This window comes from Rhipicephalus microplus, chromosome 1 (genome assembly GCF_043290135.1).
Source record: "Rhipicephalus microplus isolate Deutch F79 chromosome 1, USDA_Rmic, whole genome shotgun sequence".
NCBI classification, from domain to species: domain Eukaryota; kingdom Metazoa; phylum Arthropoda; class Arachnida; order Ixodida; family Ixodidae; genus Rhipicephalus; species Rhipicephalus microplus.
In genome coordinates, this window is record NC_134700.1 from 95,112,893 (window position 1) to 95,128,758 (window position 15,866).

The 15,866-nt window shown below is 47.8% G+C and overlaps 1 long non-coding RNA gene across 1 annotated transcript in view; it reads right to left on the bottom strand.

Annotated features, from left to right (window-relative positions):
- Positions 1-12,741, bottom strand: part of LOC142768499 (uncharacterized) — a 138,227-nt gene extending 125,486 nt beyond the window's left edge. Inside the window, exon 1 of the long non-coding RNA XR_012885314.1 lies at positions 12,660-12,741. This is a non-coding gene — a long non-coding RNA (uncharacterized LOC142768499). The remainder of the gene's footprint in view (positions 1-12,659) is intronic.
- Positions 12,742-15,866: the final 3,125 nt, after the last annotated feature.

Genomic DNA, 15,866 nt, shown 5'->3' on the forward strand with positions numbered 1-15,866 from the left:
AGTGACCACAACAGGATCAGTCTATCAATATGCTCCTCCGCGTGGTTTAAAAAAAGCGACAATGCCGAAAGCCTGCACAACGATTCCTGCCTGAAGTGGCCTACGAAGACATTGTCCAGGAGTTCGAGAACAGACTACAGACCTCTAGACCTCTCAAGTATAAAGAGTTCGTGGAAGAACTGCGACGCTTAATGCGGAAACACAAAGTCCACTCCAACTCACGAGGAAGGGTGTGGCGAAGAGGATGGTGGGATGAAGAAGGGCAGAAAAACTTGGACAAGGGCAAATAGGTGAACTACCGGCACAGGAAACCAGTGAAAACCCTTTCCGCAAGTGACGCTCTACACGCATGGCGAGAATACCAAAATTGCAAACAGGCTACGCAGACTATGGTCCAAAGCAAAATCGCTGAACACAACAGCCGACAACTCCAGTCTTTCACAGCGGACGGACGAAATAGAGCCAGGAAGTTTTGGCCCTACGTGTCACCCCTGAGTGCGAAAGCCAAGGTACCCCAAATGGGGCACGAGGATACGAGACTGCCAGTATCGGACATGGGCAAGCACCTAGCCGACCACCTAGCCAACCACATGTAAACTGTACGATTTCAGCAATGGCAATCCAGAGATAAAAATAATCAATGATAATCCCATCAACGAATACCACCTGAGAATTAAGGCGAAATGGGAAGTGATCCGTCCAGCTCTGGCCAGAGCAAATAAACACATAGCAGCACACACCGCCCGAGGGCTGGACGGCATACCTGCGGGCTCCTCAAACGCTTGGGAGACGATGCCAGGCAGAAGCTAGCAGATATCTTTCCGGGCATCATTGCAGGAGAACCAATAGCAGTGGATTGGCGATGTGGCCGATTGATACTGGTGCCAAAGAGAATAGGAGAAGCAGGGTTGCAACGTGAGTACAGACCCCTCACAGTTACAAGCGTTTTTTTCGCACAAATCTTAGAGATATGTATGGACGACTGGGCAGAACACGACGACAAATTGACGGAGCTGCAGAATGGTTTCCGCGGCAGACGGCGCCTCGCGGAAAATGTATTTGTGCTTACCCAGGCTATCGAGATAGCACGAAAGAAGAACAGAGGACCGTACGCTTGTTTTCTCGACGTCGCGAAGGCTTATGATAGCAAACCGCATGGACCATTGTTTTACTGTATGACACAGATTGGCATGCCGAGGACATGGGTTAGTCTGCTGTGACGGCTGTACACAGGCAATATGGTGGTGGCGTGTTTTGCCAAAGGCCAAGCTGAGCCAGTGACGGTGAAGCAGGGTCTCAAACAGGATGTGTATTGTCGCCACTGCTGTATATGCTGTTAACGGCCAGCCTCGAGAGGGCTCTGCTGACGGATGGAAGTGGATTCTCTCTTGCTAATTCATATGACAGAGCACAGTGCCCTGGAGGCTTCCGGGCTTGGTATACGCTGATGATATTGTCTTGATGGCTGACAGTCTGGGTGACCTGCAGCACCTAGTTTCATTATCGGCGAACCACGTGAGCAAACTGGGACTCTGCTTCAATGCAAGAAATCAGTGGTGCTGGTGTTCGCAGGCACAGACATAACTGCGGCAGTGTCGCTTCCAGAGGGTGGGCAGATTCCGTGGAAGGAAGACTACAGATACCTCGGTGCCCAACTCAGCAAATCAGCGCACGTTCTAGACATTCACGAGGAAAACATCCGCCAAACATTACGCAGAGTGGCGAACTAGACGCGCAAACCAAGTCTTTGGGGCTGTAACCGCTTTCTGTTGGTTCGGGAAATGTGGAAGTGTGTGCATGTCCCATGCTTTTCGTTTGCCAATGCTGTACGAACGAACCAACCAGGAACCAGACAGTGGCTGGAACGAGGGCAGCGAGAGGTTGGTTGATTGGCCTTGGGATGCCACGGACGAGTTGTTATAAACGCCATTCAAGTAGACGTTGGATGGTCTTCGTATGAGGTTCGAGAAGCCAGGAGCAAGATAGCTTACGAAGGCCGCCTGCGTTTCATGAATGACAACAGGTGAGCAAGCGCTTCTTCTCATACACCAGCCTGACTGGAATAACGACACAGTGGACTGCGCGAGTGTACACCAGGCGCCAAAAGTTTCGTTTCTTCGCGAAACCCGTGAAGGCAATCACAGAGTGCGGATTGGCCCGTGCCATTCAAAAACAGGTACGGGAGGAAGAGAACGAGCAGTGGCGGAGGACGATGCGTTCCAAGGCTACCTTGACGGTATATCGAAGTTGCAAGAATGAAATCGAAAAAGAGCGCATGTACGACGACAATGTTGGCAGTGGCTTTCTATTCGAAGCGCGGGCTGAGGCACTACGAACGCTTGTGTACCGTCGCCAATTCCACGATAATACCGATGACACGAGTGCTATGTGCCGGGTGCGCGGGCAGGAAGAAGCAACCATCCCCCATTTAGTGGTACACTGTACGTGTTTGGGCCCACGCCAACGAGAGGGCACCAACCCACCCGAGGCTCTGGGGTTTGTTTACAAACATGACCCGGGGCCACCCTTGGCGATGGAGTGGCTGGTAAAGTGAACTATGCGGCAGTACGTACCACCAAAAACAAGGCTTGGTGCAGTGGTGTCGCGCGACACCGCGGTAGTGATTTTTGTGGACAAAATTGAAGGCGTGCAGATACGGGGTGTGTACACCTGTGGAGTGTTTTGTTTATTTACTTTCTAAGGGTTTTTTTTTCTTTTTCCAGCAGGCAGATTAATCTGGCCAGTCCGATACAGAGGGATCAGCCTCAAATCATCATCATCATCTTCTTCTCTAAACACTCTGAGATCGCCGATGTATTCGGTTGGTACGCTGCTTCTCGCGCTACGACTGCGAGAGGCCTCTAATCTGGTGACTCTGAGCCAGAGGACCAGAGCGGCCAACCGAATACGCCATAAATTCGCGCACTTTTCATTCACCGCGCACACCATGAACCCTCCAGGCTCCCCGCTTCAAACATGCTTCGATTTTGGATCCCGGGCTTCGATCTGCGTGACGGTGCTTGGACAGCTGCGCGTTTCATGGCAGTAGAGAAAAGAGAAAAATTAATTTATAATCCCCGAGAGAAAAAAATGTGCGTGAGAAGCAGTGCATTTCAAACATCGGGAAAAAGAACTTCGTCCCTTACAAGCACGTGATTCTTTGCGAGGCAATTGTTGGTAATTTTCTTATATATACCTGGAGCCCCACCAAGGTAGTCTAATGGCCAAGGTACTCGGCTGCTGACCCGCAAGTCGCGTGATCTAATACCGGCTGCGGCGGCTGCATTTTCGATGAAGGCGGAAATGCTGTAGGCCCTTGTGCTCATATTCGGGTGCACGTTAACGCACCCTAGGTGGCCGAAATTTTCGGAGCCCTCCACTACGGCGTCTCTCATAATCATATGGTGGTTTCGTGACGCTAAACATCACGTATCCATCAATTATATACACCTGGATATTTGGACGTAGTTTTATGGAGTCCCTGATGCTTATTGCGCAACTGGACTGTCCGTCAAGTTCCTAACAACTACATATAATTATTATTTAGCTTTTTTTTGAGAGAGTCATATGCTGCTGTTTTCTCGGTGCCTTGACAAAGCTTTGTTGAGTTTTCGTGCGTGCATTAATTTTCCAGATATTCATTTTGTAAGCTAACGTGTGTAATTCCTAACTTGCAGTTTCGAACGCCTGTGTTTGTGTGCGAATGCTTGATTATGTATTTGTACAACGGTAATCAGGAAAATATCTGGAACATATTTTAGGAAGTGGGCCTAGGTGGCAATTGTATACAGCTTGTGAGAGATATATACCGAGAAAATACAGTTTGCATAGAATGCGAAGGAATAAGTCAAAATTACTGCGTTGAAATGAAGGGGCTGAGACAGGGATGTCCTTTGTTCCCATTGTTATTGATGCTGTACATTGTTAAAATAGAAAAAAGTGCTAGAAAGTAGCAACATTTGGTTTAATCTGTCACACAAACAGGCTGGAGAGATGGTTGAGCAAAAATTTCAGGTCTAATATCCGCTGTTTGTACTGTTACGGGGGTGAGAGAATGAATGAAATAAATATATTTACAAAATATACAGGGAGAGTCAGAGGCAGCTGCAGCCAAGATGGAAGAACAGCACAAGAACAACACGAGCACGGTCGCTTTCATCGTCTTCGTCGTCTATGATGCTTTTTCTTTGCCGATGTCCTGTAACATATTACCCCCCGCTGCTGGCAGCACCGTCTCGGCGCCTAAAGCAGAGTAGGGTCATATTCGGATATGTACGGTTTGAGGCGGGTCACGTGGACGACGTCAGTAGCGAGTGCGGACGACGATGACTTACTGTTCAACGGAGCAATCTCGTATGTGACATCGGTAAGCCGGCGTAAAACCTTGTAAGGCCCCGAGTAGCGAGACAGGAGCTTCGAAGAGAGGCCAACGTGGCGGCATGGTGTCCAGAGGAGGACCAATGAACCTGGAGAGTAGGAAACTACTCTGTGATGGCTATCGTAGCGGGCCTTCTGAGAGAGCTGCGAGCCAAGAAGACGTTGCCGTGCAATTTGGCAGGCCACTTGAGCCCGAGCAGTGGCATCCCGGGCGTACTCTGTAACTGTTTGCGTAGTTGATGGGAGAAGAGTCTCGAAGGATAACGCTGCATGGCGGCCGAACAATGAATATAAGGGGGAGAAGCCAGCGGTGTCGTGGCGTGACGAATTGTACGCGAATGTCACATAAAGCAAAGTACTATCCCAATCAAGGTGATCTTTGGAAACGTGCATGGAGAGCATTGTTGTCAATGTTCGATTTAGGCGCTCGGTAAGACCGTTTGTTTGTGGGTGATAGGCCGTAGTGAGCTTGTGACGCGTCGAACACGAGCGAAGAATGTCACTTACTACTTTTGAAAGAAATGAGCGACCACGATCAGTCAGCAGCTGTCGAGGAGCGCCATGGTGAAGAATTACGTCATGAAGCAAGAAGTACGCGATGTCAGTGGCACAGCTTGTCGGTAGCGCTCGAGTGATAGCGTATCTTGTGGCGTAATCAGTGGCTATGGCTATCCACTTGTTCCAGTGAGAGAAGCAGGAAATGGTCCAACGAGATCAAGACCCACGTGGTAGAAGGGAACGGTGGGTATGTCTATTGGTTGGAGCGGACCAGCTTGTGGCAAGGTGGAATGTTTGGGGCGCTGGCAGGACTCACATACAGCAACGTATCGGCGCACAGAACGGTAAAGACCTGGCCAGAAGAATCTACGCCGCACGCGATCGTACGTGCGCGTGACCCCGAGATGTCACGCGGTTGGGGCGTCGTGAAGCTCTTCAAGTACAGCGGCACGGAGTGTCGCAGGAACTACGAGTAGTAGGTCTGGTCCTTCGGCGCGGGTGTTGCGTCGGTAAAGAATGTCATCGCGTAGAACGAACAAGTCTAGCGACGGGTCTACGTGGGGCAAGCGTAGACTCTGCATGATAGACCGCAAGTGAACATCGCTGAGCTGTTCCTTGCGTATGTCGGTGAAAGCCGACATGGCGAAGACACAAGGGTCAGAATCATGTGCTGAAAAGTCAGGTGGGTCAACGGGGTGACGGGATAGACAGTCGGCATCCTGGTGCATTAGGCAAGATTTGTATGCCACGTAGAAGCTGTATTCTTGCAGTCTCAAGGCCCAACGGCCAAGTCGTCCTGTTGGATCTTTAAGGGACGACAGCCAGCACAAGGCATGGTGATCTGTAATTACCGAAAAGGTGCGGCCAAACAAGTATGGTCGAAATTTTCCAACTGCCCAGACCAGTGCAAGGCACTCACGCTCTGTAATGGAAAACTTGCTCTCCGAAGGAGAAAGGAGGCGACTGGCATAAGCAATAACGCGATCTTGTCCTCGTTGCCACTGGGCGAGAACAGCACCGATTCCATGTCCGCTGGCATCGGTACGAACTTCAGTATGGGCTGACAGGTCGAAATGGGCCAAGATGGGTGGGGAAGTAAGTAATGTTGTAAGGGTGCTGAAGGCAGTTGCTTGGTCAGTGCCCCAATAAAAAGGCATGTCCATCTTCAGTAGCTCCGTAAGTGGTCGGGCAATGTCAGCGAAATTTGTCACGAACGTCGAAAGTAAGAACAAAGGCCGATAAAGCTCTGTACATCTTTTGCGGAACGTGGTATGGGAAAATCTTTGACAACTCAAATTTTGTCAGGATCAGGTTGCATGCCTCGAGCACTGACAAGGTGGCCCAGCACAGTGATTTCCCGACGGCCAAAGCGACATTTGGAAGAGTTGAGCTGAAGTCCGGCTTTCCGGAAAACCTTAAGAACAGCCGTTAGGCGGCTAAGGTGGCTTTCGAATGTAGGTGAAAATACGATGACGTCATCGAGATAGCACAGGCAAGTGGTCCATTTGTATCCACGCAGGAGAGAGTCCTTCATTCTTTCAAATGTAGCTGGCGCATTACACAATCCGAATGGCATAACCTTGAACTGGAAAAGTCGATCCGGTGTGATGAATGCGGTTTTCTCATGGTCTCAATGATCGACAGAAATCTGCCAGTATCCTGATCGCGAGTCGATAGACGAAAAGTAGACAGACCCATGTAGGCAGTCGAGAGCATCGTCGATCCGCGGCAGTGGATACACGTCCTTACGTGTTAGATTGTTTAAGGAACGGTAGGCTACGCAGAAGCGCCAGCTGCCATCCTTCTTTATGACTAGCACGACCGGCGATGCGCATGGACTGCAGGAAGGTTCTATGACGTCTTTTGTGAGCATTTCTTCAACTTCGTGCTGGATAACTTGTCGCTCAGCATTAGACACGCGATAAGGATGTCGTCGGATGGGGCTGGCGTCTCCAGTGTTAATCCTATGAGTTACAAAGGATGTCTGACGCAAAGGGCGGTCATCAAAATCAAAGCAGGTGCCGGATTTCAGCAGGTGCCGGATGTCAGCTGTCTGTGCTAGAAGAAGGTCCGGAGCGATCAGCTTGTCTATGGTGTCATCCGCTGCTCTTTTCGAGGATGAAAATGAAGCAGAGGACGAAGAAGATTTGGCAACAATTGCCGAATTGGCACCATCTATAGAAAAAACTTTTGCCAAAGTCATACCATCTGGGATAACTTGAGTGCACCAGCTGAAGTTTAGGATCGGAATAGATGCTGTGTTTCCCGTGACTGTCAAAAGTGTGCGAGAGACGGCAACATTTTTGGCCAGCAGAACGTCAGCAATAGGTGTCAACATGTAGTCACCACCGGGAATAGGAGGGACAGATCTCCGGTTCACGTAAGTACCGGCTTGAGGTGCTAGGAGAACGTGATCTGCAGAACACAGACGGGGTTGAGCTGGTGTTGGGTCGTCATGGTAACACGGTAAATCAAGTTGAAGCATGCCAGTTCCACAATCAATAAGGGCACAGTGGGCGGATAAAAAGTCCATGCCGAGGATAAGTTCATGGGAACATTTTTCGAGCACAGCAAATAGCACTGTCGTGGAGCGATCAGCCACACTTATATGCGCGGAGCACATTCCAAGCACGGGAAATGTGCCGCCGTCGGCGACCTGGATGAGTGGCACTGTGGGTGGCCTTAAATCTTCCCTAAGGCGGCAACGAAGTTCTGAATTCATCACTGATATATGAGCCCCTGTGTCCACCAGTGCAACAACGGGTGTGTCATCTACTTCAACGTCAATAAGGTTGCGTCGAGTCGGCAGCATGGTCAGAGGATTTGGAGGGCAAGTGGTCGATGCAGCATCACCTCCGGGAGCTGCATCATTTAGTTTTCCCGCGGCAGGGAGTCAGTCCGCGACGTTGGTCGGCAAAATTGGGGCGAGCGAGAGGATGGACGACGGGCGAGCGGTGAACGGGACTGGTTAGCATGCGGAGTTAGAGAGCGACGACGATATGGCGACATAGAAGGAACGTCTTCACTGGTGGCCTGAGGTGACTCCCGGTAAGTTTGAAAGCGTCCATGATATCTCTCTGGCCGATGGGGGTACCCATAGGATGCCTGATGCCAATACCACCGAGTGTTACAATGGCGGGCCACGTGCCCGATACGGTGGCAGTTGAAACAAATCGGGCGATCGTCAGCAGTCCTCCACTCGGCTGGATTGCAAGGGCGCGCCGGAAGGTTTTGGCTTTGGGCATACGAAACATGAGGTCGACGACGGTTGATCGGCTGCGAGGGAGCTGTAGTGCACTCGGAGGCCAGTCCAGCATTGGAAAGCTTTTGTCGTACAAAGGCAGGTACCAGTGGCACCATCTGAGGGCTAGAGTCGCAGGCATGGGAGCACGTGGACGCAGGAGACAGAGCTTCAAGTTCACGTCTGATGATCTTGGTCACATGCTCTGCAGTTAACGGCGTCTCTAGCGCAGGTCCGTCTTCACACGACCAGGTTGCTGCTGTGTTTGAAGGTCGAGGGAAATGGTGGGTGATACGTTATCTTTCTGCGGCCTCAAAACGCTGGTACTCCTTGATGATGGCATCGACCACGTTGCAGTTCTTGCATATGAGAAGGTTGAATGCATCATCTGCAATGCCTTTCAATATGAGTGTTACTTTCTCGGTTTCTTCCATGCCATTGCCTGCTTTTCGGCAAAGGGCGAGCACGTCCTGTGTGTAAGTCACGTAGGACTCTGATGACGTTTGCACACGAGATGCCAACTCCTGCTTGGCCGCTGCATTTCTACCCACAGACTTGCAGAAAAGGGCGCGCATCTTTTCTTTGCACGCATCCCAGCTTCCAATTTCATCTTCGTGGTTCTCGAACCACACTTTTGCTGTTCCTTTTAGGTAGAACAGGATATTGGCTAACATAAGATTTTCATCCCAGCGGTAATTCTTACTTGTAAGTTCGTACTACGGCAACCATTCTTCGATGTCGACATCATCCGTGCCACAGAACGTGCCAGGATCTTTTAGCTGCGGAAGGGCAACAGTATTTGTGGTAGTCGCCTCGGCGGGAGCCGATCCCTGGTTTGCCATGGTGGAAAAATCCAAGCGTCGGCCACTGCGGAGCTCCGTTATATCGTGTTGTACACCGCACCTCCACCAAATGTTACGGGGGTGAGAGAATGAATTAAATATATATATCTACAAAATATACAGGGAGAGTCCGAGGCAGCTGCAGCCAAGATGGAAAAACAGCAGCAACAACAACACGAGCACGGCCACTTTCACCGTCTTCGTCGTCTATGATGCTCTTTCGTTGCCGATGTCGTGTAACAATACTGTCCTAATTGTGGACAGACAAGACGATATACAGTGGCTCACAGATATATGCGGAAGGGAAGCGAGACTCTATAAGTAGAATTTACTGCGACAAATTGGGGATGGATGGTATTCAATGATCGCGAAGACCAGGCGCTCTCAATAAAAGGTCAAGAAATACCCAGGGTAAGCGAGTACACAGGCCTCGGAGTGTGGGTAAATTATGGATATATATATATATATATATATATATATATATATATATATATATATATATATATATATATATATATATATATATATATATATGGAGGTACAAGAAAAAAATCGGCAGCAAAGGGAACGAAGAGCGCTGCAATAATGAAGCGCAGAGTGTTATGGGAATACAATAGGTACAAAATGCTTTGAGGTCTGGAAAGGCACACTGGTTCAAGGACTTACATTTCGAAACTCAGTGGTGTGCATGAAGTCAGAGGCGCGATCAGGAATGAATGTAAGTGAAAGAACTGCGGGATGCCTTGCGTTGGGTGCTCTTGGTATAACGACGAATGAGCCTGCAAAGGGGAATACGGGATGGACAGGCTTCGAAGTAAAGAAAGCACAGAGCAAAATGAGATTTGAAGAAAAGCTTCAGAAAATGAAGGAGAGTAGATGGGCCGGGAAACTGTTCAGGTACTTGTGTAGGAAGAGCGTGGACATAAAGTGGAGAAGACGAGCAAAGAGGCACACCAATAAATATACGGCTGGTATTGTGGGCGATGTGACAAAAAGAAGCATTGAAAAGTCAGAGAGGCAAACAGGATTTATTTCATGACCGCACTGGAAAAGAAACTGACTCTCAGTAATTACCGAAAGGGCAAGAACAATATAGAGCGCGTTATGTTTCATGATAATTCAAGGGGAAGCACTTTACTGTTCGAAGCGAGGTCGGATTGCCTTAGAACGCGAAGTCATAAACCGAGATTCAATAGTGAGTTAGAGCAGTACAAATTTTATGGGAGAGCTAAGTAAACGATGAAACAAGTTCTGATTGAATGCGGCGATATCCACTCAGGTATACGTGTGGGTACAAGCCTACATGAGTTTTTGAGCTTTAGGGACAAACATGCAAAGCTGAGCACGTCTGTGATAGAACCAAGTAAGAGATGATCAGATATTCGTGGCAGAAGAGCTCAGATAAAGGGCAGACTTAGTGGGATCATAAGGTCCTTCTGTCTGAAGAGGCTGAGAGATGGAACATAAATTCATAATTTTCTGTGTGATAGTAATATCGATTTATTCGAAATATATAAGGCATTCGCCCACCATAAAAAGAAAGCTTTAATTTTTTCTTGCGACTCTGGTGGCCCACATGTCACCACCACGTTATGAAGGGGACGTTCGTAGAATTTATCCATTAGTCTATCCATCACCACCTTGTTCACGCGGCAGCAACCTCAGAGCGGCTCACGCGAGTTCCGCTAGCACTTTGAGTGCTCACTAGGTGGGGCTGAGGCACTCGCTCGTACCACCAGTGCTTGCACGCGGCAGCAACTCGACATCGGCGGGTGCGAGTTCATAAATGAAGTGTTCAACCAAGACCTGGCCTTCATGTGGGGCGCACGCAGCAAGGTGCAATACTGGCAAGAACGCCACATCTCTTAGCCATGATTCGCCAGCTGGACTAACCGCACGCTTTGTGCGGCGGAAGTTCACCAGGACAGGTTCCTCGAAACTCTGGAACGGCTGCGATTAAGATTCACGGTTTACCAATGTACCTCCGGAGCTTCGCCCACTCATCCAAATTGATTCCATGAATATGCTGTTATTTTTAAAGACGATAGCCTTTTCAGGGTCTTCGACGCGAACATATCGGTCTGTCTGTCTGTACAATTGTCTCTTTATCTGCCGAAACTATACACCAAAGGGCCAAAATCCAACCCCATTTGCAGCGCCCACCAATGTTGCTCACCTTTCGACATTCATACTTATGCGATTGTCGTACGAAAAGCAAATATTCCGCATATCTGAGGAACAATGACAACACGCTAATTTATATATGGTGTGTCACTTTATACTAGAGAAAGCATACAAATGTAATTTTAAGGACCGTACCACTTATCATGCAGCGCTGACAATGCAACGCTTTGCACGAAAAGGCGAGTGCTTTCAGTGCTTTGCTTAAACATAGGTCTGTTTCATCTAGCAGCCTTAGCTAAGACGACACGGTAGTGGAACCTGCGCATTGCCTTCCGTTCTACACCTTATCGCCTCCGAGACGGGCGCGCACGCTGCGCGCTTTGTTTTCCATGATAATGCCAGATAACGTTTTCGTTGCTGCGAGATAGCGCTCGTGCCTCACGTGCCTCAATGCGCTCGTTCGCCTAGGCTGCGCGCATCAAGGCACTCTGCCGCAGCGCCTCTAGAATACTATCCACCCATTTCCTTGCGCAAAACAGCAAATAAACTCTTTGTTCACTCTCTACAGGCGCAAGAACATCGTATTTCGATGACATTTGAAGAGTAACATGCAGATACGGGGTCACTTTTGTCTTAGGACATTGTGTTCAGGAAAGCCCTTTCAAATAGCTGTGTTTTCGCTTGCAACGTCTTGTTTGAGCTCAGCGCGAGTTGACTTCCTTATCATGTGTATTGGCCCGGGGTCCTGACGCTTACGAATGCAGCAGTAGGAGTGTCCGAAATAGACCTTGATATTTGGCCGAACTTGTGACCAGGCACCAACCTCACGATACAGCAAGTAAAGCACGCTGTAGTACACTGATAACTGGTCAGCCGTGTATATTCTGATCCGCGGCAAGGCGCGTCGGCATTTGTACAAGCGGAGCCGAACATTAGTGTATTATCACTGATGGCGGCAAATTTCCGGGAATAAACTAAACTGTTCGCGTTTGGTGCTGCATGCCGTAACGTATGGCCCTACAATAATTTGGAACGCTCCCAGACATACTGGCGTGGTTCGCGCAAGGCAGAACCTAGCGGACAATTGTTCGGTAACATTAAAACTGAAAAAAGCAGCGTGTGTGCAAAATAAGCTGCAACCACATTTCATTCGAAACTTGAGCATGGGGAAGGAAAATATTTATGATCAATGTATTCAGAAGTCAAAACCGTGTTTTTGTTCGAGGATGCGTCGGCAAACACTATTATCACATGGCGCTTCCAGGACTATACTGGAGTTATGTACTCCTACATAATCATGTAGCATGCGCACAATGGCACATAATGTGCATCTACTAATAATCAGCATGAGGCTTCAAGGTAATATGCCCCTGTCTCCTCTGACTGAGGTGCAACGCGTTCCTACCCCTCCGCTCTTTTTTTAATGCAGGCAGACAAAGAGAAATAAATAAAAACTAGTTACATATTGAAGAAATTGTGAACAGGACTGGCAGTGTTTTACCGCTATACACGCAGTAATAAAGTACTTTACCAGAGCAACGACGTACACAGGTCATAGTGTAAATGCCACAACTTACCACGATCATGACGGTGCAAATGCCCACAAGTAAACTTCAGAAAAACGAAAGAGTGTGGGTTCAGCGTGGCCTGCTTCGGTAGGTGCATCGTCTTCTTCAGAGTGGGAAAGAAACAGGACTCCCAAATTTAATGTGATTAACAGGAGCAGCTTTTTAAAATAATACTTTAATGCCAGCTTATTGAATCGATACTTGAATATCAAAGATTTGATGAAGGACAGAAAAAAAGATATCTCAAATGCAAATTGAATGACATATTGACAATTTTTATCAATCTCAGCACTCGGCTATTCGAAACAATGTGAAATATAGCATGTACGAAATTCACAAAGTGATCTTACTAACAAAAATATTTTGCTTAAAAAACAAGAGGATAATAATTTGTTGAACTAATACATCTTTAAGCAGTGTAAAACCTGCCTTCAGGTTATCTAGGAGGGATTAGAGCAGATCCTTGAAATTGTGGCACATACCCATATTGAGGGATTGTTCCACAACCGTATAATGTTAAAAGAAAAGCTTAAAGTACACTATTTGGGCGTGAGGTCCACCATGAGAAGCGCCAACGCTGCAATCGCTGTGACGTGCATAGTTGGATCACCTGATCTCGCCTCGCTCTAGCAAAGAAAAGCTGGCGCTTAGATGCGTTGTTTTACCGTGCCTTCGAGGTGTTTTTTTTTTTGTGGACAGTGTTGTTTTACTCTGGGCTCATGTGCGCGGACTCCTGCAGACTTCACAATCCGGAACGTTGCAGTAAAATTTCCCGGCGACGTGCCACAGTGCGCTACGTATGCGTGAGGGCACTGTCACAGCCGCTGGCTGTGCCACCGTCACCTCTTTCTTTCCTTGTTGTTGTGTTCGTTATTTCGAGCCTATGGGGTTCAAATGAGCACCGACCGTGAATGTTCACATAAAAGCAGAATGTTTCAGTTTCCGCACGGGAGCCTCGTTCACAACAAATAATGAATGCGCAAACAGTCCTATTATGTGTATTTTAAAATAGAACGTAGGTGCGTACAAGTGGGAAAAGTTGCCGTTGTTACATTCAAGATTGTGCGCCGTTGTAGGAATTGTCACAGAGTCAAGATATATCCCCAAAGTCCAGGTATTTTTTTCTTCATTTTCAATAATTTTGCCCTATTCTGGTCTATTTTGTGGTCAGTTGCTTCTGCGTGTTCGGCCAGCGCACTCGACGAAACCTTCTTTCTTACATCATACACGTTCCGCTCCAGTCTATGCTAAAGCTTACTTCTCTCGCCAAGGTAAACTAACCGCACTCTGTGCCACTCCCACTCTCCTACCCGGCTGTCCATCTCCATGTGTGTACCCGACTACACGGGTTTCCATCCGCCAGTATAGCGTAGCCAGGGGGTGGCACAGCAAGCCCGTGCCCCCCCCCCTCATTTTTTTCTATGGTGTATAGCGCACAAAATGACGGTCTACCACATCTGCCTGCTCGGGCCCAATACACATCAAGGTGGTGCCCCCTCCGACAAAAAAAAAATTTTTTTTGCAAACGCTCCTGTTGTGGGTGACCTCTGCTCACAGGGGGCTTTGCTTATAGATTCTGTAGAACGGTCTCATGGCCACTGTAAGTTTTTCTGAATGTTATTTTTTATCCACAAGCAAAGGCGTGGTCTTCCTCAAAAACCGATTCATTTCTAAGAGCTTCCACAAAATATCACACAGCTTATGCATGAAGCTGTAAAAAAAGTAACGGACACTAGCAATTACACTTAAACATGAAATCGCCGTTTAGATCTCGGTACGCAAGACTTCGCAACATGCTCATCGAAGGGCGCCATAATATATGGGTGGCTGGTCCCGTTTTATTATCACGATTTACCCCTTGGTAGAAGCTCTGGAGCTGAGCCCAGCATTCATAATTCATTTTCACCCATGTGTCGATCGATGGTGATTGAATGTTGAACGTTTAACCACCGCACAAATTTAGCGCAATAAATATCACGATCGTGCTGCAGAGAAAAGTTGCAAAGAAACATTTTCTCTGACGATAGTGCCGCAGAGAAAAAGACACGCGCATGAGTGATTCTCACATTTACCCACATTCATAACAGAAAAGTTGCGGCTGTAATAACGCTGTGGTGCTTCCCACACAGTGGGGAATTTTCTCGCGCTGTGCTTCGCACATAGAAATATGTGCGCTACACAAAAATGTACATTTGCCCATTCTTATGTCAACCACCGCCCATCTTTAGGCCCAAACCTACAATCAATGAGCTAGAGTGTTTGCACGCATATCTTGCAGAAAAGACACGTTTCTTCACCCTTAATACTTATTTGATGTTTCATTTCGACACGGAACGACTCGTTACCTTTTACAGAAGGAGCCCGATCGCCCTCAATGGTTCTCCTTTTAGTAGCCATAGCAGTCGACGCTGGCAGTGAGGCGTTATGAGAAGTGCTACGCTTTTCCGGGGCAGTTATTCAGCAATCATAACATCAGGGAAGAAACTCTAAGAGTACGTGTTTTATTGATTTCGTTGAGTGAAGTACCACAAGAATAATTGTGAAAAAAAAACAAGACGCGAAAGGGACCGCCGGCAGCGCGCAAGAGGGCGGCGGCGCAATCCAACGACGTACGTGAGAGGTATGCTTCCACGTGTTGGTGCCATGGTATTTCCTCGCCCCCAATAGCTTTGAATTTCAGTAGTAAGAAGAAAAACAAAGAGAAACAAAATGGAATACCAAGTTTACACCAGTACACATATAGGAAAAAAATAGATATAATCAGCACAGTGATTAGTTTATAGCAAAACAAAAGCAATTGACAGAAATCGAATATCAAAAAAATAGGTACAATACTATTGTAGCTATACGAAACTCCAGCTAATTGTCGGCAAATTTCACGTCATTGCACGCAAGGCCCAACCCCCCCCCCCCCCAAGAGAATATAAAATATAGTTATCGCTGCTGTTTTCGTTCTGTCTTTCCCAACTTCTTTACCTGCTTTGCAATTTACCTCGTGATTCCCAAGTATAATTTAGTCTATGTATCTTTGTCTGGTATTTCAGTTCGGCGTTGATTTGTTTTTTGTCGCACGCACCTGCATGAAATTCTCGGGCACTGCTTCTTGTACACCACGAATAACTTTGAGTCTTCTCTTTCTGATTTTGTAACTAAGAAAATTTAGATATTTATTCGCGCCGGTCTTTTCTTCCTAAATGGGTCCACAACATAACAGCA